This window comes from Nannospalax galili, unplaced genomic scaffold, assembly GCF_000622305.1.
Source record: "Nannospalax galili isolate Female #2095 unplaced genomic scaffold, S.galili_v1.0 scaffold307, whole genome shotgun sequence".
NCBI lineage: Eukaryota > Metazoa > Chordata > Mammalia > Rodentia > Spalacidae > Nannospalax > Nannospalax galili.
The window spans coordinates 2956512-2984335 of NW_008359625.1; the positions used below are offsets into that span (position 1 = coordinate 2956512).

General features: G+C 40.0%; 1 protein-coding gene across 1 annotated transcript in view; it reads right to left on the reverse strand.

Annotated features, from left to right (window-relative positions):
• The window catches only part of Dgki (diacylglycerol kinase iota), a 318581-nt gene that overhangs the window by 136172 nt on the left and 154585 nt on the right, over window positions 1–27824 (reverse strand). The window lies entirely within an intron of this gene.

The window sequence follows — 27824 nt, forward strand, 5'->3', positions numbered from 1 at the left end:
GCCTGTTTACTAGAACAGATAAATTATCTGGAGATTCCTTTTCTATAAACCTAATGTACCCAATTTCAATAGGAACATAGGTATAGGAAGGAGAGATCTCTGGAGAATATTTTCATAGACTATTTGATATTAATTTATTTAAAAATGTAAAATACTATATGTTTTGTTGCATTAATAATTTAGACACTAGTAACTAGAAACAGCAAAGCATGCTGGAGCTACAAAACATGAGCAAATATGTCCATAATAGCCAAACCTGATTAATGGTGGTCTCACCTCAAAATAAGTAATTAAAAATTATTTAGAAGTACAGAATAGCAACCCAGAAAGCCCAGACAGATTTCTTGTTCTATTAAGGAGTCTTTGAAAACACAACTCAGGGCATGTTATGGATAGATGCAGCATGTGAGGTGCCAGGAAACAACATACATAACTCTTTTTGAAAGAATTCAATCAAGCTGGCTCAGGATACATACTAATCAGTTAATCAGGGAGCACCAAATTATCTTAAGTATCTTGTTCACCCTCCTAGATTCCTTGAATCTGTCTTAAGTCACATCTTCAAAGTGGTTTACTCCTAGGAATGACTTGAGTGAAATAACTTCATAGCTCATCATCTTCAGTGTAGATCACCGTATTCCTTCTTATCCTTGAGAATAATTTATGCTTAGGCTTCATTGGGTGAAAGAATTTTATCAAATTCAGGATCGCTGCTCATTTTTATAGTAAACAGTAGTAAAAATCACCAACTGACTAAACTGGAATAGCATTAGTGGAATTCATTCCTTTAAAGGATGAGAAAAGGAGAGAGAGGAGGAGAGAGGGGGAGGGGAGAAGAGAAAGCAGAGAATCGACTGAAGACAGGGGAAACATTTTGATAGCTAGCACAGTTCACTCCCACCTCAAATGGGGGCTGTGGGGGGGAAGAGAGGGGAAGGGGAGCGAGGGACAGGGAGGGAGAAGAGGAAGTGAAGAGACCCATTTCTTTTTATGCCAACTCAAGAGGGAGTAAAAAATGAACTAACAACATTCTCATTTCAAGGAAAACCTGAGTAACACCTTCTATAGAAACTTTGATTCTATTTACCTAGAAAAACCTATTCCACTAGAATATATACCAAACCCTATACAAGATTCTCTCTCAGGCACATACACATACAAAGACTTAAACTCTTTTACATTATAGATGTAAGTATATAAGTGGACAAATTCTAAGGCAGATAGGCAATTAGAAATACCTGAGGTTCACTGTGTTAAAATGAAGCTGACACAAAACCACCTAGCTGGTTAATCCTGAACACAGACTGGAGACAGATGTGACGGCCCCTTGGTCCATCACTCAAAGGATGACTGCTGTCTACTCTACTGGCATTGTGCTGGCCATGGGAGTGCACAGAGGAATAAACCTGACACAACTGTATTAGAGATTAAAAAAAGGATAAACAATCTAGTCTGACAAAATATTTATAAACCAGTAGACTAGACCTAACGATCATCACTTATTCCCACAAACATCATTTCACAGATAGACAAAACAGGTTTAGAAAAGAAAGTGATTTTAAGGCTACATGGCTCTAAATGGCAGAGCTAAAAGCAGATTTTTATTCTCCACATTAATCAGCTTGATGCTCTTTCTACTGTACAATGCTCCTCTGAGGAGCAGAGACTACCACGCTATGGGAAAATACTAAGAATCCTTGCAAATTGCAGAAAAGCTATAATGCGGGTTAGCAGGGTCAGGTGACTTCTACTTGGTGTCCAGAGTCTTTTATTTGTCAATAAACAATGGATAAGAGGTTTGTTAAGTGAACTTTGGTATATCCTGACAAGAGAACATGAGGCAGATACTACAAATGAATGCATAACCTATATTTATTTGGAGGGTAAGTCTGGCTATAACATAAAATAAAAACAAAAATGCCATGGAAAATTACACATTGCATACATTCCTGCATGTAAACTTTAGGAACAATTACATGCATGTAGGCATTCAGAGAAGTGTCTGGAGAAAAGTTCAATAAGCTGTTCCAAGTGGTTGTCTCTACATGGTGAAAGTTGGGGTTAATTTGCATTGAATATCATAATTCTTAGGGAAATAATATAGTTATTTTAAAAGCATATCAATTTATCAATAACTGATAACTCCAGACAAGCAGAAAAATAAGGATTACCACAAAGAGTTGTGGGTATTTAGATGTAAGAAGATAGCAAAAAATTAAGTGATTAACAGCAATCACATTAGGTTTACTCCCAAGCTGAAGGAATGTCATCTTTTAATTTCCAAGCTCAGCCAAGTGATCTTCAAAGACTTTAACTGGCAACTATTTTTCTATAAACAGAGCAGATAAGAAAGAAGCTAAGGTCCCAGGAGGCAGTGCCTCACATTTTGTAATAGCAGGTGATAAAGTGCAGGGCTGTGAGTTCTGTGTATATTCTTTAGGGATAACAGTAGGGCTGACATCATTGAGCGCTCGTTGTCTCCTGTGGACTAGAAGCACCTAAGACATCAGACCTTATCACAGAATCAGATGACAAATGGGAAACTGGATCCAGAGGACCGAGGACCAGTCCTTCCTCCCCCTTCCATGTCTGCCACCTTCCTCAGCCCATCAGTGTCTGCTCCCTGTCTGCACACTGCTACCCCTCAGGTTCCACGCCAAGCAATGGCATGTCACTGGCCTCCCGCCAGTCTTCCCAACTTCCATGCAACATGCTATGGACATACAATAGGAACAAGTGTTCAAATGAGTTTTCTAGAGCCCAAGTGAGTACATGTTATTTTACTTCTCCAGGATAATTAGCTAAACAAAAGAGAAGTCAAGATTTTCATTAACAAGCATGTGACTCTCTGTCTGTCCACCTTCCTCTACAGTCAGCTCCAATCTTCAACAACCTACAATACACCCAGCTTTCCTACCCAGTTTCTGTCTAAGCTATCTTGTGTTTTGCTTCCTATCAATGTGGGCCTAGCTGAAGCCCATTACCAAATTTTAGGGCATTAGACTATGGAATCCATGATGGAAATCCTCTTAACCCGTGATAATCAGTAGGTATGGGTAGGGGGCAACGTGGAAAATCCTTAGGAGAGAGGTTGGGCTCCGAAGCAGATTGACTGAGTTTGAAGTAAAGTTCTTTCAGTAACTGGATGATCTGCACTTTGTTTTTCTCTTAAGTAAGTTAACAATGTATCCATCTCATAGCAACAGTATTAAAAAGTAAATGAAAGGGTTCATGTGATGTGCTTTGGAAAAGTGCCTGACATATTACAAGTGCCAGGCAGGTATTAGCTAATAGCATTATGATATTTACTCTGATCATTTCTCTCCCAAATAAGATTCTGCCCAACACTAGCATCTGCTGCTGCCAGACACTGGAAGAAACTTAGAACTCACACAGGAACCTCCCTAGACATTTCCAACAAGGTTCTGAGGGAAACTGTCTAGCTTGGCTGGTATCATGACATTTCACACATCTTCCCCCACCTGGAGTTTTACAAAGTCAGCTAATGGCAAGGAACTGGACCACTGAACATGGGAGAAAAGTGCACTGAAATTAAGTGAAAGCCAAGGAATTCAATTTTGTCCCTTATGTCACATTGTATTAGTGTCCCCCTAACGGCTGACTGAAGCTGGAGGATGTCCAAGCTGCTCCCTGGAGTCTGGGGTAGAGTATTGCCATGAGTTTTCTAAAATTACCTTTTGTGAAGAAAGTTAGAGCACAGAAGAGGCCCACAACTTGGGTAAAAAGAAATTTGCCTCCATGCCAACATCTAAGAGAAGCAGCCCATACAGCAGACTCAGGTACCCTTTCAAGAGTTCTAAACTTGGCTTCAGTAGAATAGTCAAGTTTCCTAGAACAGTCAGCAAACTGTGAATTCTCTTTCATATTGAGATGGGGATTTCCACCTGTCCCCTTCTCCATAATTTCTTCTGCATCTTTATGCAGAGTACAAGTTCATGGCACTGGACTTAACTACCGAGTGTCCCCTATGACTACTTCCTCAAAAGTCTTAAGATCGCCTCTCCTTAATTCACACACAAGAGCTTCAATCAACCTCCAGCTCTTAGCTTCCCTTACCTACACAGCGCACAGCTGTTGCCTTGGAAGCTCAAAAGGGAGGAGACTGCCGTCAGTCTCAACTTCCTGAACACTCAGTGCCATTCACATTCAACCTGCACCTGACTCTTACTACTCTGTTCCTCGTAGATGCTGCTGCCAAACGCTGTACATAAATCCACAGTCCTGTTTGGTTTCAATCTGAAATATCCTTGACAAGCTCACGTTTTGTGAACTTGGTCCCTTCCTCCAGCTTGGAGCACTACTTAAGACTATTTTGAAGGCTGAGGAATGTTTATGAGGTGGGACTTGGCTGGAGAAATAAGTGACCAAGGGCAGGTCCTTGGAAGGCAGCTCTGCTCAGCACCACACTGCTAAAGCGCAATGGGGCAGGCCTTTGAGGGTTACACTCATCCGTGGTATGCCAGCCTTCTCTCCCTGCTTCCTGACTGGCTGCACGTGGAGAGTTCCACTACACACTCCTTCCTCTGTGGACGACATTGCTCAGGCTATCACGCTTTCTAAACCTTGATGGATTGGCATCTCTCAGGAACCAAGAGCTAAAATGAATCTTACATTCCTTAAATCAGTTCTGCCCAGTGTTCTGTCACAGTGGCACAAAAGTAGCTAGCGTAATCGCCATGTAAGATTCCAACCCAGCAGAATCAAGTTCCTTCCTTCTTCTGTCAGACTCCTTCCTCTTTAGATCAATTAATTTGACATAGTTTCTCAGGGTCTGATAAAGCTGCCTCTCATTCAGTTTCCTGCCCAGGTCAAGTCTCTCTGAGGATGAAGGAGACAGATTGAGTGCCTTGGTTCCCAGGGCCACTCTCAGACCATTAATACCATGGTTCTCTGTCTCACTGAAACACAAATCTTCTAGAAACATTCATATGAGGACAATATGATACCGTGGGCAGAGTCTGATGTATACTCAGGAAAGTCTTAGTCCCAACCTGAGCTGAGTCAATTAAATTAGGTATGCTCTTAGGGACTCTAAAGTTACTTCCTTTAAACCATTTTCTAAGGTGCAAATGGGGCCGATAGGAACGTAGCAAGCATCAAATGAAAAGAGACATACAAGGCAGTGAAATAGCAAGAAACAGCAATTCTTTAAAAACATATTTTAATGCTACTGCTATTACAAGCACATTAATGCCTCTTCATTTTCTGTAAGTTGTGTGTGTGTGTGTGAAGGGAGGAAGGGAGGGAGGGAAGGAGGGAGAGAGGGAGAGGGAGAGGGAGAGAGAGGGAGGGAGGGAGGGAGGGAGGGAGAGAGAGAGAAAGTTGCCTATGAATTGAACTCAGTCTCATGTATGCCAGGCAAGTGCTCTACCACTGATCTATGTTCCTGGTCCTTTTTGTTGTTAAATTTGGTTCTATCTGAGAACATAAATAGTTGAAGCTACTTTGAAGCTCTGATTACCAGTCAGCAAACCTTAACATGCTGATGGGGATGTAGAGACAAAATTCAGGACTATGAAGTCATGTAGTCTACTTATACAAATTCAATTAGAGACAGTGAATGTTTGCAAGATACTTTACTCACAGAGATTAAGAATGTAAATCTTAAATCATGCTGCATCAAATCCTTAAAGTTGTATAGTTATTCTACATTTTGTACCTTGTGACTATCTTGTTTTAATTAATATTTCTCTCTGATGGCTCAGTGGTTAAAAGCACTTGCTGTTCTTCCAGTGGACCCAGGTCCAGTTCCCAGCACCCACATGGCAACTAACAATCATCCATAATTTCAGTTCCAGGAGATCTGACTCCCTCTTCTGGCCTCTGTAGGCACTGCACATATGTGGTGCATTTACATACATGCAGATAAAACACTCAGACCCGTAAACTAAAAATAAAATAATTTCTGATGGCTCACTGCAATGTGTATTCCTTATAACACCTATTACACAGATGAAGTACTTTTACAAAGAACCACAACTCAGACTTTTGTTACTTAAAGTTGGTTTCCTTCCCAAGACAGAAAACCATCACAACTTTTTTCCCTTCAAAACTGATTTAACAACAATAATAAAAATTGCTCCCATTCTTTCAAGCCATGCAAGTGTGAGATTCTACTTCATCGCCATCTAGATATAATAAAATTTTCTAACTAATATTTAATAGCATTCATTTTAACTCTTATGTTGTGAATGGACTGTGATTAAAATATTTAATTGCCTTTAAGAAAGATCTCCATTTCATTTTGAAATATACTGTTTCTTACAGAAAAAAAATCATTGTTTTTGCTAATAATATTAGATGTTGGCAAATGAGTCTCTAATCTGTATGTATCTGATTACTAGTCATGGTCGGTTACACTTGGATCCTTGGCACCTATGTATGGATATAAAGTCATCAGGTAGATTTCAGTGGTAACGTTTATCACCTCTACTAATTAACATGACGTAAATTTTTATGGTTCCTCCTCAAATATAACTCATTTTTAAGCTGTTGATTTGTGTGTGTGTGTGTATATCACACAGAACATCCCAAACAATCTTATTTATCTAGATACCCTCCCCCATAGCCACCCCCCCACTAAAGCACTTATATTCTGTCTTCCCTGTTACTGTCTGCTGTGTTGTCAGCACCCCCAGCCATTCCCCACTACTTGTCCATCTGGTGAATCTAGTCAGCCTATCTATAGGTCTTTGTTTTAGGAAGATCAGCTGTTCCTCATCTAGCAGCAATCAGTTGTCAATATTAGTTTGGATAAGACTGGGGTCTGCTGTTTATTTTCCAGTTCTATGCTGGGTTACTATCTGGGAGTCCCTTGGGCCACCCTGGCCAATAACTCAAAAGAAGGTATCACCTGTCTGGCATTGTTTCTTGTTATATAGCCTTTAGCTACACATATGGACTCTTAAAAATTTATATTGCCCCCCTTAATCTTTGGTTATACTTTCCTTTTGGGTGTTTAAGGCCATACTGTTGACCCAGATAAACCAATTTATTTTTACTCTTAAGGCTGTTTGAAGATCTCTTCCTCAGGGGTCACATGAGCTTGGGAGGAGCCCCTGACTCCTTTTACCTTTCTTAAAGTTTAAAAACTCATTCAATTTTATGTCTTACTGAGTTTATACTGAGTTCAATATTGTATAACTGTATTAATTCAACTGTGAACCTAAAAATTTTATAGCCACTTTTGAAAGAGATGTATCTTTGCTCTGGAAATTGTTATTGAGTATTTTAAAGCTGTAATGAAATGCTTCTTCTAAAAAATTTTTTAAAAAGACTAAAAAAAAATTAATTGCTAGTGTGAATTCCTAGCAAGAATGAGTCTCTTTCTCCTTACAGTTGCAGCACCTATAGCAGCCCCTTGCCCACATTGTTTCTAGTAAATGTTCATGAATAAAGAAACAGCAGGCAAGTGGCCCCCTCTGGTGATGCTCAAGGCCAGGAGCTTCAGCACAGATTGGCATTGGAGCTGCTCAAAGCTGCTTTCCAGAAGCTTTTCTTCTTGTGAACCCCAGACAGAACTCTGATGAGGCTATGCATTTCTGTCTTCTGTCTGACCTCTAGGTCTGGAGGTAAATCTTTGCAGGATTATAATCCCTCCCTCTAAAATTTCATCTTTACTGGGATCCACATAGATAAAAAGAAAGATAGAAGTTCCTATCAAAGAGGTAAATAATCCACAGCAGGACTACATGTTGATCAATTAAACAACGGCGGACCAGGACCATCTATTCTGTATCTTCACATCAGCTGTCAAGCTGGGCTTTATTTAAATACAATTACAATCAATAAGTTTCTTCAGAAGCTTTCTAGAAATCTCTGATAGCTACCTTTGAACATTTTTAAACTGCCACTAAAATAGTTTAAGCAAAAACTCATCAAGAGGGCCTCTTTATGAAAAACCCAAATTAAGGTTTCTGAATAGGGATTTAAAATGGAAATTTGACACCTGCCAAATTCACAGATAACACCTATCATTCAGTTGTCTTCTGCCTGAGTAGAAAACACTGCTCCAGAAATCTAAAACACTGCAGAACTTCGACTGTTAGTAAGAATCATTCCAAAATATCATATTAGTGGTAGCTTGTCATATGATCCCACTGCCAGCCATGTGTTACTGAAGAATCTTTTATAGGTTGTTCATTCGTGTGTGTGTGTGTGTGTGTGTGTGTGTGTGTGTGTACACGCACACATGTGCATAGCACAGAGGCAAGAGAAGGATGTTGGACGTTCTGCTCTATCACTCTCTGCCTTTTTCCTTTGAGACAAGCTATCTCACTAAACCTGGAGTCAGGCTAGCAGCCTGCAACCTCCAGCAAGCCTCCTTCTTCACTGTGCTAGGGTTAGAGACATATGTGCAACCACACCTGACTTTTTAAGTGGGTGCTGGGGTTTAAACTCAGGTCCACATGACTGTATGGCAAGTGTCGCTATCTGCTGAGCCACCTCCTCAACCCCGGGTTGTTCATTCTTTTTGGATAAAAGTTCTGTCTCTAAGACTCCCATTTGCTGGGGGGCTGATATGACATGTCATGGCTTACAAATTGCTTGAGATGGCGATTACCCCAGAGCTTCCTCACAGACCATGGAGGCATTAGGGTTGGGATGGGAGGTATCTTAGATCTCATCTTATCCAGTATTTACCATTCCAGATGATTCTCTTTTTTTCTAAGATTGCATCTTCAAATGGCGATTCGGTGTCAGTGTAACTAACCCTCATCCAGCAGTAAGATATTAGACACAAGTGGCCTAGCTTTAGTTTGGATCAGTCTAAGCACTTTCAAATTATCCCTAAAGAGTCTAAATCTCCTCTCCATCATTTCTCTTTATTAACCTCCCTACTGTCAGTTTGGCAGATAAGAAGTGTTACGTCACTGAGAAAACCAGTCATAGGTTTAATGCCAACCAAACAAGTGCAAAGTTTAGTTAAAAACCTGGATATGTACCAGAGAAATTCTGACTGACTTAATGGCTAAACATAGACATTTATGAAAACAAAATTTACTTTGTATATTTCCTAGAGACCTTCAACTACACATTGTTATTTCACGCTTCTTCAGATATGTGTAATAAATGTCTATGCTTCAGAATTGTGTGATAAATGAACAGGCTGCAGAAGGAAGTCTCTATATGTTCTGATGAACATTTAAACACAGTTACTATAACACTGTGTTTTTTGTTTTTCTTTTTTGCTCAGTGTCATGTTCACAGCATGTGAGGAGGCAAAGAAGAAAAGTCACGGCTTTACTATGCGATGCCGCAGAGCAGCTGGGCAAGTTTCATTACTTCTGCCTTAAAGGATGAGAAGAGCCAACAGCCTGGGTCAATACATCAAACTCTCCCATCACCTTGTCTCCCCCCGTGACCATGAATGCTGTCACTGTTGTCAGTTCCACCGGCCACCTCCGATGGCTTCATGTGGAGCCATCCCCACATCTTCATCTTGCCCAAACCAGAGCAGTATTTATTATTTTGGCCACAGAACAGCTGACTTGAACAGACACTAGGAGATAATACATGATCTCACTCCACCTTCTCTCTGTCCTGCACTTCTCAGCTCTCGTGCTAACTCACGTTTTGGTAGCACCTCGCAGTGGTTACCTATGCTTCCATCTCTTTTTCTGTTGTATTTCATTTGAAAGCACTCTTCTGACTTGCCATCTGAGCTTCTGGTAGCTCCTTCTTTCTGTCTTGTGTAATTTATTCTCCTCCAGACATCTTGCTGATATCTGTGCTTCTCCGATCCTTGCCCTGACTCTCCCCACAGACCAAGCTACCACCATCATCCTGCATCTAGGCTAACAAAGCTCCCTGAGCCTAAAACTTTCATCCCACTGCACAAAATGGAAACGTGATAGGACAAGATGAGTTTGCTTCCTTACACTCATTAAATCATGAGTTCCTCAAGGACAGGATAACCAACTATAACATCACCTGTGTCTCCCAAAACGTTCATTGAAAGCCCGGCGTGGTGGCATATGTCTTTAGTCCCAGCACTTGGGAGGCAGAGGCAGGTGGATCTCTGTGAGTTCAAGGCCAATCTGGTCTACATAGCTAGTTCCAGGTCAGCTGTGTCTACAGGGAGACCTTGTCTGAAAAAGACCCCAAAAACTTCTGAAAAAAAATGTTCATTAAATATGAATCATTCAACAAGTTACATAGCTGAAATTATCACTGCAATGAGAAAAATGCTTCTTCATGACAGAAGGCTGTGCCCATAACATCTATTCATGTGTGACCTGCAACATAAGTTGTGTGAGGACCACCCAGTAGAATTTGTCAAAGGAAAAATCAACTCCCACTTCCAAACCCAACATCCAAGCAGTAATCTCAAGGCTCACGGGGCTTATTACTGGTGTGGTTACCTTGGAGTTTCATACAAATGGAGAAGAATTTCTACCTGTGATCAGAAATAATAATAATAATAATAATCTCTTGGCCCTGCTATGTGCTGAGCTGGTGATTAAAGATGACAGCATTTAAGAAAAGGGTCTTTTTTTCCCCTCATATTTTTCTGTAATGTTCTATGATGGAAAAATATGCCGAAGAAAGGAAGAAGCAGACACATTGGAAAGACGATAGATGGGATTTAGAGGTAGAAGAAACATGCATTTTTTTTATAACAAAATTCTGCAAATTCAAATTGCTGGGAAGAAGAGCCATAAAGAGCAGTACATTAGGGGGCATGTTGGCACACATCTTTAATCCCAACACTCAGGAGGAATCTCTATGAATTGGACGCCAGCCTGGTCTACCTAGCGAGTTCCAGCCAGGGTTGCATAGTGAGAACCTGTCTCAAAACAATTTTTAAAAAATAAATAGTACATCATATACTTGTACATTCCTAAGTTCTAAGCGAATTATACACTTGCATGAAAATGAAAATGTTCTTATGTAACTTTACACTACATACTATAAACATACACCGAGGAAAACAAAGATTTGTGACTATCAGAGTAAAAAATAAGAGTGAGAACTGAAGCCAGTACAGAATTTAATCCTTAGCTTTCCATCACGTCAGGCCAAAGTCATTTCCATATTAAGAAGCAAATCCATCGAGAGGAGTCATTAAAAATGACTAAAAATTCTATCATAAAGTGCTGGTTTGAGGAACTTTGGGGACTGTAGCTTGCAATGGCACAGAGTTCTTTTGTTCCGTCTAGAGAGAGTGGGGAGTGAATGAGGAGCCCTTAGGCTTGAGTGAAGGAGACATAATGGGGTAATGTGACTCACAAGCCATCAGGATGAATTTAACTCTCCTGTGCTCAGGAAGACAGGCATTTTCTACTGCAGGATTCCATGTCTATTTACCAAACAGCTCACACTCATTTGCTATTTAAAATGTCTAAAATTCTTCACTTGGGTTTACAACCAGAGCTGTTTTATTATCCTGTTAAATCTTATTCACAGCTGACAAATTGAGTTTTCTTTGCCGGAGAGGAGTGCAGAGGAAGCATTTTGATGTGTGCAGTTTTGAGAGTGTTACTTCAAAAAAGAAAACATACGGCTTTTTATATGTAATAGGAAGGTACTGGAATTAGGGACACAGATACAGGTGGGTATGATCCCCTTCCGGTCCTTCAAAGTCCTTGGATGAACCCAGTAGTGTTATTTGAGGGAGCATATAATAATAATTAATAATAATAATAATAATAATCAGACAAAATAGTCATCTTTAAGTTGTAATACTTATTTCATTTAAAACCAACAGAAAAACAATCATGAATTTATAATCGCCATCGAAGAAGTAGCCCAAAGTTACGCTGGTCCTCAGTGTAGCTGTGACTATGATGGGAGGTGGCAGAATTAAGGTACAGGCCCTAGTTAGTTAGAGGTTCCTAGGACAATCCTTAGGGCATTCTCCTTGGAAAGGATCTTAGGACTTTAGGCTCTTTTGCCCTTCATGTTTGGTGAAGTGACCTCCCATGCATTCTCACACATACACCTGCAACTGCCATCTGCCATGAGGTAATGCAGTCAGGGAAAGCCCTCCTTAAAGCCTGTGCCATGCTCTTTGGACCTCTAGCTCTAAACCCATGAGCTAATAAACCTCTTTTCTTCATAAAGTTACCCTGCTTTGAGAACTTTGCTATAATACTGAAAGAGTGATTCATACAGGATATTCTAATCTAATTTGGTCAAGAAAGAATGGAATGTGTGTAGTACAAAATTGTGCTCCTATGAAACACTACACTGAAAATCATGCAGTAGATGAGCTTTCCCAGGAAACAGATGTGGTCAGGAGAAGATTCCATGTTTTATTCTATAAGAAGAAAATACAAAGTAAACATTGGCCTGATGTGACAGTCAATTTTCATTGCCAATTCCACTGGATTTAAAATCATCTGGCCGGGTGTGGTGGTGCACGCCTTTAATCCCAGCACTCGGGAGGTAAAGGCAGGTGGATCTCTGTGAGTTCAAGGCCAGCCTGGTCTGCATATTGAGTTCCAGGACAGCTGGGGCTACAGGGAAACCCTGTCTCAAAAAGCACCCCCCCCAAAATCATCTGTGAAATATACCCCATGGATGTGTCTGTGAGGGTGTTTCCAGAGGGGACTGAGGGGAGAAGATGCACCTTGAAGTGGATGGCAACATGGTCACTTTTATGGTCCACTCCAATAAAAGGTGAAAGAGGAGAAAGCCAGGGACGCACCAGCATTCTCCTCTCTGTTCTCAATCTGCCTGGATGTGAGCAATCAGCCTTACACTCCCTCTGCCACATTTGAGAGCTGCTCTTGGCACCATGCCTTCCCCGCCATGATGGACTGTACCCTCAAACTGTGAGCCAAAACAACCATTCCTCTCTTAAGCTGCTCCTTGTCAGACACTTGGCTTTATCAATGAGAAAAGTAACTAATAAAAATGGAATATTAACATTTTACACAAAATTTTTTTCTTAAATGGTTTAGCAGTACACACAAAATATTTTACCTATTTTTAACATTTATTTTTTATTGCTATTTTATGTGTATGAGTGTATTGCCTGCATGTGTGTAAGTGCATCCATGTTGCGCACTGCCCGGGGAGGTCAGAAGAGGGTGTTGAATCCCCTGGAACTGGAATTATGGACAGTTGTTAGTCACCATGTGGCTGCTGAGAATCAAACCCAGGTCCTCTACAAGAGCAGTCAGTGCTCTTAACTGCTGAGCCATCTCTCCAGCCACATTTTACCTATTTTTAATTCATTTGTATATCATTATTGTGTTTGGATGCATGATATGCATCTGGGTTATGCATGCCACAACACATGTGGAAGTTAGAGGACAACTTTCTGCAGTTTTCTCCTTCCACCTTTACCAGGGTTCCAGGCATCAAACTCAGGTCACCAGACTTACACAGCATGTAAGCCTCTTTACACACTGAAACATTTGTTGGCCCATTAAATATTTTGTTAATGGATTCATAAATTTTTCTAAAATCTAGCTATTAAAGAAACAATACTTAGAAATTGCTTTATCTTAGCTAGTCTGGAACTAGTATTTTATCTTTTTCGTTTTATTTCTCTTATCCAGTTTGACAATTGCTTGCCAAATTCTTAAGTACTCCTTGTAGAGCAACACTGGGGTCTGGAGAGAGAAATGACATCATAACTCTGCAACCAACCTATAGCTAAGAGCAAACCTACATCCCTGGCTGGGAGCACACATGTGCTCCTACCAGCCAAGTTCATCAGAAATCAAAGAACAAAGAATTGACAGTCCCCTAACCTAGCCCTCCTTCCCTATGCAGTTAAGTCAGCCAACTGCTAAGGGCTGGAACGTCTCCCTATGCCTGCCTCTAATTCTTGATCCAGTGTTGGAGAGATTCATAAACTGTTATCATCTTTGGAATCATTCCATTCTGTGTCTAAGTAAGGAGAATGAAGATTTCCAGAACAAAACTTGTAAAAATTGGGCAGCAATTTTACTGACACAGTTACTAATCAAAACGAGCAATACTTGCAAAACTTGTTAGCAAATTTGAGAAAAAGACATTCCTTGGAATTTCTACCTTCAAGGCAGGGTAATAAGTTACATTATCCTTAGATGACTGAGTATATACATACTCCGATACTCTAGTGCTACCAAACCTAAAAGGGGAAGAAGAAAAGAGTAAATAAAAAAGGACCTTATCGGTAATGTCAAAAAGAAGGAGGGAATGGTTTGGGGTACTTGTGCCTGTCCCCTCACTTCCTCCCCTTTCACTTGTCACATTAAAGTAGATCTCATCCATACCAAGGGCACGTTCCCAATAGACAGGTAAGTCAATAATTTTTTCTCAAGGAAACATATATAATTGTTTTACCTTGTTTCGACAACAAAATACCACTAGACCAAAAGATATTATTTACATCACAATTAGAGAGTATAAACAATCTCTCCCAAGTGAAGTTAGGTGTGTTAGTAAAAAGCAAATCAGTGGCAGGTAAGAAGGTTCAGCAGGTAAAGGTGATTGCCACCATAATTAATGATCTGAAGTCAATCTCTGGAACCTGCATGTTAGGAGGAAAGAACTTATTCTTGCAAGTTGCATTCTGACCTCCACAGGCACACTCTGTGGCATACATTCATACCCAAACAAACAAACAAACAAATAAATAAATGTAATTACAAGTCTCTATAAGACAAAGCCTTGTCCTTTTTTCAGTCCATTGCAATTCTCCAAGAACGTTTTCATTTTAGTCAAATACCTTCACCATAACTTTGGGAGTCACAAAACTCATTTTCAGAATTTCATTTTCTGGTATAAAATGTGATGATGTGTTCTGGGAATTAATTAAATGGAGCATCAACAAGTATTTTCTTTTTATGCCTTTTAAAATGTATTCTTTTCATTTCTCATAAGTGTTTCAGGGTGTTTTGACAGACCAGGAAAACTCAATTGGTCTCATTAAACTCAAACTCTCTCACAAATGAAATGTGCCTCACAGTTTATTACCGCTCCAGCAAGTAACCCGTCATAAACAGCCTCTTAACAAAGGAGACTTCTTTGTTATTGATATGATCTTGCCATTCTGTGTCAGAAGAGAGCATCAGTGATCATTACAGTCCTGGAGCAAAGATTGAAATGTTTCTCTTTTGTCTCTGAATGTAGTAAACCCAGTCACAACAATCTAAAGATTTCTTTCATAAATGGAGAGTCCGTTTATAAATAAATCTGTCATGAAATCTAGCAAAATTACCTTCTGTTGCCATGTAAAGTCTATAACCATTTTTTGTAGCTGATTTTTACTATGTCATTGTTTTAGAAATTCAGATTTGAACTGAAACTTGAAGTACATATTGTTCAGTCACTTGACTGTACAGAAAATAAATTTGGGGATGGAGGAGTCAACAACCTCACTATGACCCTATGTAATGAATTCTGAAAATCTACCAACATAAAATGGCAATTTCCTTCTGCCCCCTTTGTATCCTTTAATAAAAAATATTGTGAGGAAGTAAATTATTGATGCAAGTACTAGATTCAAATTCAGTCTCAAACAGCTAGCGTCACACACACACACAAAAAGAAAGATAACTAAAATTCAGTTAAAGGAATTTAGTATGAAGCTATGAGCCAAGTTGTAGTCCCCCAAAACTGATGTTAAAGTCTTATCTCTAGTATCCCAAAGCATAATTCAGAACACATGGGATAATGCATTTCACAAGGGAATCAAGTTAAAATGTCATCAGGGTGGAAGCAAGCACACCTGACTGTCTTTCATATAAGAAGGGGTAATTTGAAAACCATACACAAAGGGAAGACCACAAGAAAACACATGGCGAGCACAGCTCTCTACAAGCCCAGAAGACAGGATTCAGGAGTCAGCCTTGCCCTCACTTTACCCCCAAGGTGTCTAGCCTCAGAACTGTAAGAAAATACAGACGTCTCTTAGTCTGTCCTGCAGTGCTACAGGAGCCCCAGAAAACTCATACAAGTATCTACACAAAAATGAAGTGACAGCCTACTCATTTCTTTGGTTTTTAATTACTATTTTCAAGTTGAATTTTTGTGTATTTCATAGAATACATCTTAGTCCTATTTAGACCCCTTCCCCTATCTGCCCCCAAAGTCCCCTTGCTGGACTGCATGCATTCTGCATTCTTTCATATATTGTTAAGGCCCACCAAATCAAGTTTGTATTTCCAGATGTCTCTCAATGTGAGTTCATCCACTGCAACCTGGTCAGCCTATCTAGCATCACTCTCTTAAAGAAGACCAACTTTCCCTCAGTGATCAGCTGCCAATAGCTCCTCAGCTAAGGTTTGGGCTTCTTACCCATTTCCCCACTTCTATGCTGGGTTTTTGTCTGGTTTGAGTTTGCATGGGTCTTGTGCATGCTGACACCATTGCTGTAAGTTCATATGAATGAGCAAGTTCCCAGCTACCTGGAAAACTGTTTCCTTGTGGTCATCCACCATGCCTGGGTCTTACAGTCTTTCCACCTCCTCTTCCACAGTGGTCACTGAGCTCTCAGTGGCAAAGTTTTAATATAGGAGTCCTACCCAGGGACACGTACTCTGCAGTCTCTTAGTCTCTGCATTTTGGCCAGCTGTGGCTTTCTGTTTTAATCACCACCTGTTGCATGAGGAAGCTTTGCTAGCGAGAGTTGAGAGACACTTTAGTGCTCTCTCTGTCCCCTGTTCTGCTATGTTCTCTGAGCCTTCAGTGTAGAGGTTCCATTGGAGATGTGTTACTTAGGACTGGGTATCTCACAGACACTTAGTTCAAAATGCACTCCTTTGGTTTAAGCCTATAGTTAGTACTAACAAAAAGATACATGGTGATAAAATGAAAATTTTCACTTTCAAAATTCCAAGCAGGCCCCCAAATCTCTACAACTTGATAGAGTCCCATTTTCAATATTCAGGCCCTAATTTCTACTTCTTCTGACAAAAGTCATGATACGTATAAAAATCTGAAACAAAAATTTTTCATTTAATGTTATTTCTAAGGCCAGATTTTACTAATTTATTTTATTTTATTTTATTTATTTATTTATTTATTTATTTATTTATTTTGGTTTTTTGCAAAACCAGGGAATCAACCCCATGGTTTTGCCATGCTAGATAAACACTATACCACTGAGGCCCAAATTACTTTTAGTTCTTTAAAGATGATGATGATGATGAAGAAGAAGATGATGATGATGATTGACTTGCACTGAGGAATGGCTGGGGGCATGGGGGTGTGGTTATGGGAGGGTGCCAGTGGGGATGGGAGTATAAAGATGTTATACAAAGATGTTTGGGATGTTCTGTATGAAATACATGCAAAAAATGAAAAAATGAAAAAAAGATTATTTTTATTAAGGACAGTGAGATAGCTTAGGAGGCAGAGGCACTTGTCACCAAGTCTAACAACCTGATTTCAATTTCCAGGTCCCACAGATGGAAGGAGACAACCTACTCCCACAAAATGTCCTCTGACATTCATACCATGCTATGGCACATGCACACTACGCCCAAACAGAAATAATCAATGTAAAACAAAATTTCAAATTATTTTTATTATAAAAAATCTCCTAAGTTATGTTCCCTCCTAGGGCATGCGTGACAGAGAAACTTCCCCAGGATTTTCTCTTACCCTAAATTTGACTTTGACAATGGCCTCTTACTTCCTGCATACCCGGGCCAGCAAACACAACCCCAATATTCACATTATTCTTGAAATGACCTTTTACTATGTAAAAGTGCTGAGTCCTAAACTGTTCACCACCTACGCCAACATGAATAATTCATCTGTAAATATAAATTTTAAAAGCAAAAGACATAATTGTCAACGTTGAGAGAATCCTTAATGCATTTGGCCTTTACGTAAGTGCACTGGACCTGAGCTTTGCACTGACGTGTGCAATAGAAGCCAAGCCTTGCTGCATGTGGATGCATGGCCCTCCCTGCAAAGCCTGATTCTGGCTGAGAACAGTTACAAGCAATTCTAAAAGATTTTCCTAATTCTTTTTCTATAATATTTTTATTATTTTTATGTGTATGTGTGTATTACCCGCATGCAGGTAAGTGCACCCGTGTCGTGCAATGCCCACGGAGGACAGAAGAGGCTGTTGGATCCCCTGGAACTGGAGTTACGGACAGTTGTTAGCTGTGATGTGAGTGCTAGGATTTGAACTGGGTCTTCTCTAAGAACAGCCAGTGTTCTTAACCACTGAGCCATCTCTCCAGCCCAATTTTCCTAATTCTTTAGCTGTGCTAGAATTTAACTGAGCACCATTTAAAATCTTTTCTTACAATACAAACTTCAAATCTGTAATATCAAAGAGTCTAATGAACTTAAAGCCCTCTCAATGGGAGTGCTACACATGGGTAGCACTGTAATTATATACATGGCCGGAGATGTCCTAGATCCTAGAAATAAACATATCTCTAAATAAATTAAGTTTCTGACCATACCCTAAATATGGATCCTTATGTTTACAAATAAGTACACAGTACACGACTCATCAAAGAAGCCTCTTTTTGTCACAGATGGAAGCTACTAGAGAGTTCCACGATTGGTCACCAACAAAGAATATACATCTGAGAGATGCCCAGTCCTAGGTGACAGATCTACACTGGAACCTCTATACCTAGGGCTCATGGGACATAGCAGGACAGGAAGTAGAAAGAACACTAATACATCCCTCAACTCTCACCAGTGAAGCTTCCTCATACAACAAAGTCCGACGCACACAGAAGGTCACAACTGGCTAAGTTTCGGAGAGCAAGAGACTGCAAAGTGCATGTCCCTGGATAGGACTCCTATATTAAACCTCACCTACCCACAGCTCAGGGACCATTGCAGAAGGGGGGGGGCAGAAAGATTGTAAGAGCCAGGGTTGGTCCATGAACATAGGGAAGCAAAGGTTTTCAGGTCACTGGAAGCTTTCTCACGTGAACTTGTCCCAATCAATGGTGGCATGAAGCACAAGATCCATGCCAACTCAATCAGCAAGACCCAGAGTGGTGTGAAGGAAATGAGCAGCAGGGCTAGCCCTAGCCTGAGAACTGTTGGAGACTAATTACAGTTGGGTGAGGGAGAGTATATCTTCCTGAAGATCTCTAGAATAGGCTGAATAGATTCCTGTGGATGAACTTGCTCTGAAGGACATCCAGGTAAAATGCTTGACTGGATGGGACTTAACAGGTATGGCAGAATACATGAGGCCCTGTGGGGAGAGGGTGGGGGCCATGAATGGGGGGGTGTCTTAATATGATTAAGAACTGTTGTATGAAATGTACAAAAACTCAATAAAAATAGTTTTTAAAAAATTCACACATCTGAAATGCTCAAAACTAAATTTTTAAGTGACCCACATCTACTCTTTAAAAGCATATGTAGTACAATTTGATCAAAATATGTAATTCATATAAACATATAAACACACATAGAAAAACAGGAAAAGTTTATATTGATGGTAGAGTCCAATGACTTAAACGCTATCTTCAAAGTAGAGACACCTGTGTTTTAATCCTAATGTTATCAGTTTATAGTATGTTAGGAAGCAAGTTTCCCGTTTCTTATTCACGGTTCCCTCATCTCTAAAGGGACATAATAGGAATTGTTAGCAATGTTGTTATTAAGATGCTGAGCTGATCACAATGCAAGAAGCTTAGCACAGTACAGGTACATATTACTTCTCTAAATGTTAAAAGCTTGCAGACAGCAAGATAAGGCATTAACTGAGCTTAGCAGGGCACTACAGGGTTCTGTACCCAGGACCCAAAATGACCCTGTTGACTTTATCCCTTTGGGAAAATTTTTATGGGATTCTATAGTCATGCCCAGAACTTCAGGGCTGTTGGGAACCCCAAGGATCAACTGCATTAAAAAAAAAAAAATCTCTTAAAACCAAAATGCAAAAGGATAATGCATGGTCATTGTATGGTCAAAGGCAGGGCTATGGAGATGCTCAAAGTAGAAGGACGCTGCCATGGAGAAGATGGGGCATCTGATAAGGAGGAAGATACTCTGCTCAGAGCCCTGTAAGCTACTCTTGCTGACACTTTTCCTTCTGTCATGACACAGCCTAAAGTGAGTTTAAACCCAGGCAAAGTGCAGAGCTCACGGAGAAATTTGCAGAATGTAAGAACAAAAGAAAACTCTTAAATTTCAGCAGTGCTCTAAGCTCTTACCTGCTTTCCTTTGAAATTTTCTATTTAGTGTCTCTATTATACGGAACTAGCAAGGAAAAGAGGTAAAAGAGGAAAGGAACAGGTGACAGTGTGGTATGATGAGAAGTTAAACTGAGCACAGAGAGTAAAATGACTAGTCAGATAACCCAGAAAATGTGGGTGTCTGGGGAGGGAGAAGAGGAAGAGCTGAGGATGGGCAAAGCTCCACAGACCTTTTTGGTCAAAGGCAAACATTTGGCTCGAGTGTGAGACACTCTTATGCCTTACTGCTTTACCCTGAGCTTGAATATTTCTTTCAGTTCTATAAACACAGTGATTCTCTCTTGATCTTTTAAAAATATGAACCATTTAGCCCTTTTTCCTTCCATAGAAGTAATGTAGGCTCACTTAAATTTGAGAAAGAAAATTATAATTCCACGGCTCGGAGATAAGTGTACAAGGACACAATAAAAGTAACAGAAATATGAAAACCAACCTAAACATATTTAGAGTACTGATACATTTTGGTATTCTCAAAACAAGTTTTTGCAACCAGAAACTACGATATAAAAGTTATAATCCATATATCTGAATCTGACTTCTTCTAGAAACTCACCTGCCTTGTGAGTGCCATTCATCCTGAGATTTTCATGAAGGTTTTCACATTCACCACCAGGACCTTAATTTGTGGAATCAAACCATGTCTGAGGAACCTTCCCAGTTATTTTAGAGGCAAGCCTCACAATCCACAAAGGCATGCATGTAGATAACTTGGGGCTTTCAGAGGGGGCTGCTTTCTGATAGTATTTGCAGTGTAGTAGAACAGAGTTTACAGAAAGAAGAAAGGAAAAGAAAAAGTGTTCTGTGTAATGCATATCAAGCCTTACTTTCTAATTAAAGGCTCAGTATTACATGAACAAGGCAAGCAGACCTTTCACAACATACTACACAAGTTTAAGACAGTGTGAGGAAAGCTTTCCTGTAACCGGCTGGAGAAGACAATTACAGGATTTAGAAAGAACTTCAAAAGGCTAGTTTACTTTGCTCACAGGCATGCAAATGCTAAACCACAGATGGCTAATTTGTTTTCCTCAATCATGAAGATTGAAGGTTCTCAGTTTTTGTATCTGTAGTTTTTCAACAATAAAACTCTTAAATTCAACCCAAAACAGAACCTTCAAAAATGACATATCAACAATATTTCCCTTTCTCTCAGTAAAATTCTTTCCTTTGGGAATGAAAATCAATTTACTTTCATCTTTTACCCAGAAGCTTTCATTTATCACAATCAATTTTGCAGTGCTGAATCGTATTCAGCCTGTAGTGAAATATGACAATTTATACTTTCCTCCTGGATCTGTGTCTAATGCTTCTATTCCCAAGGTAATAAGCGAATCCACACAAGTTAGCACTCAGGCAATTCCTGTTTGTGACTAAATGTTGTGCAAGATGGCACATTATATTTAACATACATTGGTGGTAGTTAAGGCACACTGGTATTCTGCAGAGTTGCTCTGCAGACTCGACCTGTGTGGCATGTGCGGAGCAGCTGCAATGGATAAAATGAACCGACACCAGACACTGGGCCCGTGCACTGGAGAAGCTCCAGATCTGGGATGATGGCCCAGATGATCATATGGAAGGAACGGACCACAGTGCCTGTTCTCTCCCATTAAGTATAGGTAGTAAAGCGGCCATTTCAGAACTTTGAAAAGTAAATGATAGCAACAGACAGGGGATAAAGAGCAGAATGTACAATGCCATCACACTGCTGGTGAGCTCCCTCATCCCATCCCTCCCATAAGACCCTGAGCTCAACTCCAGGAAGCACGAAACCTCCTCGGAGAGGATGCCAGGTGCAGGCAGGGCGCGTGCCGGCCAAGTGCCAGGGATCTGTCTGGAGTTCAAGAAAGGGACTCTTCTGAGTGCCAAGCATCACTGGGGAGAATATTTTCTTTCACTTTCCCCTATGTGTATTCACATTCCAGCATTTGGGCCATTTCTCCACACCAGCAGCAGTGGGAGATGCCATGACAAAAGTCTTCAGGTACCTAGAATGACTAACATCAGGAAGAAGATTTCCTTTCTGATCTTAGCAACCGTGATGCCCAGAAGGTGCAGTCAATCCCCATGACTTCTCTTTCTCCTTCTGTCATGTTGCTGGACAGGAATACATGCAGGCAGCATGCATCTGGGCCATTTCTCCACACCAGCAGCAGTGGAAGATACCATGACAAAAGTCTTCAGGTGCCTAGAATGACTAACATCAGGAAGAAGATTTCCTTTCTGATCTTAGCAACCGTGATGCCCAGAAGGTGCAGTCAATCCCCATGACTTCTCTTTCTCCTTCTGTCATGTTGCTGGACAGGAATACATGCAGGCAGCATGCATCAGAGGGTCATAACTGAAGCTTTGATTTTCTGGTTGAAGGGCTGCAAAAGGAACGACTGCAGAGAGGCAGGTGCTCAGAAAGCAACTGCATGAAGAGGCTTGTGAGCTGGAGGGTCTATCTCGGGGTTTCATATATGTGAATGTAGTCCTACACATCGTACTGCAGACTTCAAGAAGCTACTAGATAGACCCTGCACATGTGAGGCCACTGGAAGAATGCTGCAAAGCATCTGAAAAGGTTAACATTGAGGCCAAAACCCTATAATAGACAGGACTTATGACTTGAACTTAGTTAACTGCCTACTAAGCAAATTAAGTTCCTTGTTAAAGAACTAAAACAAAATAAACAAAATAAACTCCATGTAAGCAGAAGGAAGGAAATAATAAAGGGCAAAATTCAGCTAAAACAGAAACAATCAAGAAAACCAACATAACTAATAGAAAACTATGGGTGACAGAGTAAAATGGATCTTTAAAATGTCTAAAATCACTGTTTAAAATAGATGCAAAAATGGAATGTTTAGGTACAAATTCAACAAAACATATATAAGTGTATATGCTGAAAACTACTAAAGATGATGGGCAAAGTAAATAAATAGGGAAGTGCACAGCATTCCAGGAGTAGAAGTCTCAACAGAACAAAAAATCGTAACAGTCCCAACACTGGCATATAGACTCGACACAATTTCAGTCAAAATACTAGTAAGACTTTTAAAAACATAAGCAAGCTAACTCTAAAATCTTTTGTGGAAAGATGAATTTAAATACCTATGAAAATAAAGAATAAATTATTCAGAATAATACGGTTCAATTTTAAGATTTATTGTAACGTTACAATGATCCAAAGAATGGAGCATTGTCAAAAGCATGGGTGTATAGAACAGCACAGAATATGGTTAAGAAATGGATGTATGGGATGCATTCAACTGAGTTTTAACAGAGCTGTAAAGATGAACCAATGAGAAATGTTAATCTCTTCAACAAATAATGCCAGAACAGTAGACTATCCACATGTAAAAATACTAATGTTGATCTAAATAGCATATTTTTATAAAAAATTAACTCAAAACATCACACATCTAGATTAAAAACAAAAACCTATAAAACTATTAGAATAAAGCAAAGAAGAAAATATTCATGAACCAGGTGAATGCAATGTCAATAATAGAGTTGAAGAAGCTTTAAGAAAACCCATCAGTTTGTAAGGTAGTTTAGAACCTAATTTTAAAATAAAAGGAGTGAGCAGTGATGACATTTGTAAATGAACAGTGCTGCTCCCGAGGACATGGGTTATTAAATGAAAATCTCAGTGCCACATGTGGGTTACCTCCCAAGAGTTATTGATGAAGGCCTCAGAAGCACACAGGGACAACACAGGACATTGCCTTTGTTCTTAACTGTCCACCATAACTAGAGGTGAAGAGTCCATTACTGAAGACACCACACATTTTTGTTGCAAGGTCATAGAGAAATCAGTCTTGAACTGGCCAGGAAACTCTCCCTGATGGCCAGCTTTCATAATGCAGGAAGTCTATGCAGGCATTGGTGGTCTTACCCAGTGCTGGACAGTTCATGCTACAAAACCAATCAGTCAGTGAAGATGTGCCAAACGCTACAGCAATGGCATGACTGTTGTGTAACCAACTGTTTCCTGACCAGATTTGAGGCCTGTTCCACAGGAGGGAATTCATGCCTGACACTGTAAACCTGGTCAAAAACCCATGGTTGGGAGGTCCGAGGCCCTGGGACGGGGGAACTTACAGTTGCTGTTTTGCTAAACAGTCATGTTGTCAAACTACCTTCTAGATATTTGTTTATAACCCCAGATTTATGTTGCACTCAACCTTGGTCAGAGAAGCTTATTTATGCAGTAGATGGTGATTAATGAAGAGACTCATAACTCCTCAAAGTGCTGACAATAAATGACTGTGAAGGCTCCACTGTAGATGGGACTTTTATATCAACCTCTCCCCCATCCAAGGCTCAGACAGCATCACAGAAGAAAGGCAGAAAGAATGTAAGAGCCAGAGAATTGATAGGAATGCTGTGAAATTCTGTCTTTTGGTTATGACATGGCTGTTACACACATGAACTCATGGCAGCTTGTGGTTCCCTGCACAAGACCTATATACGATCAACTCAGTTAAAAACCACCTGTTTTCTGACCAGACGAGGAACTACTGGCAGTTGATGACTGCTGGGGGGATGGAGAGGCACTTTTATTTGGAGGTGAGGACACTGGTATGTTGCCCAAGTCCCAGTGAATGACTCCACACTCTCGGTCATCTAGACAGCCCTAAATGGGCTCAGTGGTTACATAGTAAAGATGAAAGAAAAAACATGAAGTTGAGTGGGAGATGTGTGTGGGAGCCTGGGAAGAGTTGGGGGATATGATCAAGAATCATTATATACACATATGACATTTTCAAAAAATAAATTAAAATATTATTTTAAAAACTCATTTGTTAGCATTTAATTGTCATTAAAAGTTTTGTTATACAAAGGATAATATAAAAATCAAAAGACACATAAATACGATAGTGTCTGAGAGGCCTGAGATACTGAATGTGTGATGAAGCAAACTCAAGAGGCAGAAAACAAACAGCCAATTACAAAGTTAGCAAAAGAGCTGAGGATGTAGCTAAGCTGGCAGAGTGCTTGCTTAGCATGCCTAAAGCCCTGGGTTCAATCCTCAGCAGCACATAAACTGTGTGTGGCGCCACACAACTGAAATCCCACCACTCAGAGGGTACAGGCAGGAAAAGCAGAAGTTCAAGGCCATCCTGGGTTACATAGTGAGTTGGAGGCCAGCCTGAGCTCCATGAAACCCTGATAAAAGAGTGAGGGAAAAGGGGGAAAATAGAGGCTTTACAAAGAGAATACAATAGATGACAAATAAGAATGTGGAGAGATGTTGAGTATGATTGGTCACTTAGGAAACCAAATAAACACCATCAGAAGACAAGCACACTCTCATTATAATGACAGTATTCAGCAGGAACAGGGCCCAATAGGAACTATCACACATCCCTGGTCCAAAGGCAAAATGGCATAACCATTCTGGAAAAGGTTTTCATTTGATCTCCTTAATAGAAGAACAAATCCACTTACCATATGGACCCAACCAATCCATTTCTTGATATAAAAAAGGAAATTTTTGATTACACAAAATTGTTGTTTTCAATGTTTTCAGCAGCCATCTTGGTAAGCATTCCAAACTGGTAATAACTCAGGTATCTTTCAGTGAATAAATGGAAACAGTCATATAATTGAAAAGAGTCACGATTCAAGCCAACAAATGACTGAGCTACATGACAACTTGGATAAATCTCAAAGACATATGGTCAAAGACGCTAGCCAAAGTAGGTGACATATGTATGAGTCTACTTTTATAGAATTCTCAAAACCTTAAAACTATTGTGATCAGTGGCTGTCAGATGTTGGGGGACAAGAGGAAGTAATAAAGGAATAGACCATAGGGCACCATTTTGGAGATAAAATGCTAATCTGTCCTGGTTATGGTAATGATTATGCTAATTTACACTTTAAAACTCATGCAATTACAATAGCAGAGAAGTCAATGTTACTGCATGTTAATGTCAAATATTAAGAAACAAAAGCAACCAGAATAAAAATCCAGTAAAAAGTTGCATACACCAAAGTACATCTGGATGCTGTCCACCTAGAGTCTTGTCAGGCTGTACCGTAATTGTATGATAGTCAACTCAGTTAATCTATTGTTGGTGTGCTCATTTCCTCATGGCAGAAACTTGGCTTTCTGATCTCTGTATCTTTAATATCCTGCAGAGTATTTGGTATCTGAAGGAAGCGCTAAGTGATGAAAGAGGAAAAATAATGAGTCAAATATAATTAGATCACATTATTCCATTTTTATGGAGGAAAAGCAAGAAGGAAATAGAACCTAACACTATAGGGAAGCTGCACCCATAAGTCTCAACAATATGGCTGCCAAAACAAGACTTACATAATGACAACACAAGGCAAGCTGACAAGGCAACACGGATGGGGGAAAGTCCATAAGGTGGAACCTCTAGATGAAGAGTTACAAGCAATTACAGGCTGCTGAAAGAGAAAGAATCATTTTATTCCAGAGATGAGTTCCCTTATCCAATCCCAAGTGGTCAGCCCTAAACATAGGTACACAAGCACCACTAAGTGGACTCAGTAGGTTGTACGTGTGTCTAAATGTAACAATAATTAAAGAAGAGGCCAGGTATAGAGAAAAGAAAAGGAGAAGACATAGCCATCCTGGCAGATCCCATCTGAGACTGGCACACATCAAATCAAATGCCAGATTTAAGATAGCACACAGTCCATGACATGGTGTTAGCAGTGTTCTTAATTTTTTTTTTTTTAAATTTTTTTTAAAATTTTATGTGTACGAGTGTATTGCCTGCATGTATGTGAGCGCACCTGTGTCATGCAATGCCACGGACGTCAGAAGAGGGCTTCGGATTCCCCTGGAACTGGAGTTAAGGACGGCTCATAGCCGCCATGTGGGTGCTGGGAATCAAACCTGGGTCCTCTGCAAGAGCAGTCAGTGCTCTTAAGTACTGAGCCAACTCTCCAGCCCTGATGTTTCATATTTTTAACAGCTCCTAAATCATAGCAGAGGTTGAAGCATTTAGCATGATTATCTACAACTTATTAAAAATATAGTACGCAATATGTGCCCTTCAATGAATATTTCCCTCTGAAAACACTTTATTATACAGACTGTATTAACTCCTTAAGTGCACTGTAGAAGATTTATATCGAAATATTCACATGCTTAGTTTTGTCCTATTTAATGAATGCAGCCATTAAATGCTGATGTTTAAAACCCATCAATTCATACATAGCCATATAGGATCAATATATTGCATAATGTTGAAATTTTGCATGTGTGTGGATTTTAGTACAAGGTCACAATTACTAACAATTTATGCTTTACCTTCTTATCCCACGTATTCTCCCCCATTCCCAGCTCTTATCAGAAAACTAGCAAGAAAGAATGCCTTTCAGAAAAGACTACTTCAGTCTATTGCAAAGATGCAGTGCCAGCTCTAGGAGCAGCAAAATGAGGGGCTCCTCCAAAAGAAAAGAGCCAAAGAGCATCTCTTAAACAGTTACTCTTGCGGAGAATGGCTTGTCTAAGAAGAAAAGGCTCTCAGTTCGTGATGCTGACAGTTTGGCCTGCCTTAAGGACCAAAGCAGTGTTAACAAAACACCTAATTTTTTTTTTTTTAAACAAAGTCTCATTATGTAGCTAGGGCTGACCTGGAACTCCCTGTAGACCAGGCCAGCCTTGTACTCACAGGGATCCACCTACCTCTGCCTCAC